Source organism: Fukomys damarensis, unplaced genomic scaffold (assembly GCF_012274545.1).
Source record: "Fukomys damarensis isolate Sample0158 unplaced genomic scaffold, DMR_v1.0_HiC HiC_scaffold_4, whole genome shotgun sequence".
In the NCBI taxonomy this organism is placed as follows: domain Eukaryota; kingdom Metazoa; phylum Chordata; class Mammalia; order Rodentia; family Bathyergidae; genus Fukomys; species Fukomys damarensis.
Genome location: NW_022900916.1, coordinates 459,790 through 462,503, shown reverse-complemented (window position 1 = coordinate 462,503; position 2,714 = coordinate 459,790). Strand labels below are relative to the sequence as shown.

Sequence of the window (2,714 nt, the reverse complement as noted above, 5' to 3'; positions counted from 1 at the left end):
CCCAAAAAAAAAAAAAAAAAAAAAAAAAAAAAAAAAAAAAAAAAAAAAAGCTCTTTTAAAGCTTAATCCAGACATATTGAGGAGAAAATAGTCTGCCACTACAACTACCTTGTGCCAACACTGTTCTTCACCCTAAGGGAAGAGGAATTAGTGACCAGACTGATGAGGTTCAAAATACTCACTTGTCCACATTTAAAAGGGTGAGATCTCATTGTGCATTAAAAGAACCTCCACACCCAGATTCCTCTCGGCTTTCTTCCTTCCCTGTACTGGGTGGGTGGCTCAATCTAGGTTGCTACGGAGGTGACAACTGCAGGTGCAGCTGGGGTCTGCAGGTGACAGGCTATCGTCGGCCACCAGCCCACTGACAGCTGAATCACCACGTAGACTCTGGGGAAGTTTCTGGAACACTTCCGCTTTATTCAGGAAATGCACAGGCTTATATAGGGAACCATGGGTGAGGAGCATGGGAGGAGCATTTAACGTTTGGTGATATCTTATTGGCCAGACATGGCGGAGTGATTTTTTTCTTGGGCGAGGCGAAGGAGTCCCGGACTAGGGGCGGAGGTGTATCCTGTAGTACCCATCATCTACGCACTTAGCAAATTTAGCTCAGCCTTAGCAAGTTCTCTGAGTTAGCTCAGGAGACAGGAATACAGCTCACCTGGCCCAGTCAGGCTTGAACTTCTCCCACAAGAGGGCTTGCTTAGGTCTACGTGGATGCTTTTAAAATGTAAAACTAGTAAAATGGAGCAAGTCCAACAGAAGGCACCTGTTTAAAGCCCTAATCTAGTTCCTGTTGACCAGATGATAGGGTACGACCCGTGCGTGCCAGTACTTAGTAAAGTCAGAGGTGGGCACCTATTTAATAAGTAGAAGATTGTGAGTAGTGTTCTTATTCTAATTCGTACAGGGCTGAAAGGTTAAAGTCACCAATTCTCTTCGACTAGAGACAGTCTTGTGGGTATGGCTCTCTCGTAATGGAAATGGAATCATTTCTTTTTCACGACTCCAGTGCCCTTGCTGTGATTTGATGAGCACTATGTAGCAATGCATTAACATATAAAAATTCCACGATTTTGAATTCACAGAGCTCTCCTAGAAAGAATTCTCTGTGCTGAAAAATTAGACTCAAAATGATTCTGAGTGAAAAAATGTTTCCCACTCTGAAAAAATGTCCTCCTGCCCCCAGAAGTAATTTGGAAGTAAGGACAACAACCACACAAGAGTAGGACAAGGCATGCTTTGATCAAACACAAAGTTGTTAAGAGTTTATGTAGTGTACTGTAAGAGCCTGACTGAACCAGAGTGACTCCATGTTGACCAGCAAACGACCTAGAGACTGTCACTCCCCCCATCCCTTATAGGATAACTAATGATTAATTGTGAATTGTTAGATAACTGCTTTGAAGTAGCTGGGAGGCTGGGTGGAGACTACAGTGAACACAGAGACACAACATGGATTGCGCCACTCCTTGCATGCCTGTAATCTGAATGTTCTGAACATTATAATCTAAGTTGTCAATGGAGCAATGGATGAGCAATCTGCTGATCATTAGTACGTGATGGTCAAGTATATGCCTGATGACCACTAGGTCAGAACAACTGATTCTTTGCCTTTGTCCTTTTCCTGTAAACCCCCCTTCAGCACTATATAAAGTGGCCTCTGTTTCTGAGCTAGCTGCCTCTCTGAGCCACTTGGCTTGGGGAGTGCCATCTGGCCAGACTAATAAAGGTCTATTTGCCAACTTGCCTGGTGTGTTCCTTCCTGGGTGACTCTCGCTGTCCAACAAGCTCCTGGAGCCTTGCTGAGCTTCTGAGCCCAGCATTGTGAAAGCCTCTTGGCTGTTCACGCTCCAGGAGTAAAAGTGAGACTTAAGTCTTACAGTACTTTTAAGCCAGGAGTGGTGGCGCATGCCTGTAATCCCAGACTGGGGAGGCTGAGACAAGGGGATCGCTGTGAGTTCAAGACCACCCTGGGGTATATAGTGAGTTCCAGGTCAGTTTCAACTACACAGTGAGACCCTGTCTCAAAAAAAAAAACCAAAAAAAAAAGAGTTTATGTACTGTACTTTTTAAAAAATGGTAGAGACTTCTGTAGGATGACTGTTATTTCAACATGAAAATGTGTACCGTGACTTCTTTCAGGATGTTTTAAAGGGGACTCTGCTTGAATCCAATCTAGATACTGGGAAAGAAGAATTTCAAAACTAAGATAAATAAAAGCTAGAGGCAGAGATTATCTAGCTTATGTCCACATAGTACTTCTAAAACTCTTGCTATTTCTTTCTCTCTTTCTTTGGTGGTATAGGAGATTGAACGCAGGGTCTCAGTGCTGACGAACAGCCCAACCCCTTGTTACATTTTGAGACAGGACCTCACTGAGTTGCAATGAGAAACTCAGGAACAGATGCCGTATTGTACACATGTCCCAGCACATTTCCAGAGTACAGGACAGAGCCCGCATCAAGCATTTAGCCAACAATTAGGGACTCTGATGGGTCAGGGCTCCACGTGAATTTATCTGACCCCGCAGGAACCTGGACGCCTCAACCGAAGGGACACCTAGGGACTCTGGGTCCCTGTGAGATCGTATAACCCACACAAGGGATCTGCTGCTATGCATAGTAGAGCTCCAGATGCAGACAGCTCCTCCCTTAGGCCTGGGAATCCCTGAGCAGGCAGGCGCACGGAACCAAAGCTGCTGGACAGGC

General features: G+C 45.0%; 1 long non-coding RNA gene across 1 annotated transcript in view; it reads right to left on the bottom strand.

The window, feature by feature from the left end:
* The window catches only part of LOC104870795, a 29,859-nt gene extending 29,461 nt beyond the window's left edge, over window positions 1-398 (bottom strand). Inside the window, exon 1 of the long non-coding RNA XR_782634.2 lies at window positions 183-398. This is a non-coding gene — a long non-coding RNA (uncharacterized LOC104870795). The remainder of the gene's footprint in view (window positions 1-182) is intronic.
* Window positions 399-2,714: the final 2,316 nt, after the last annotated feature.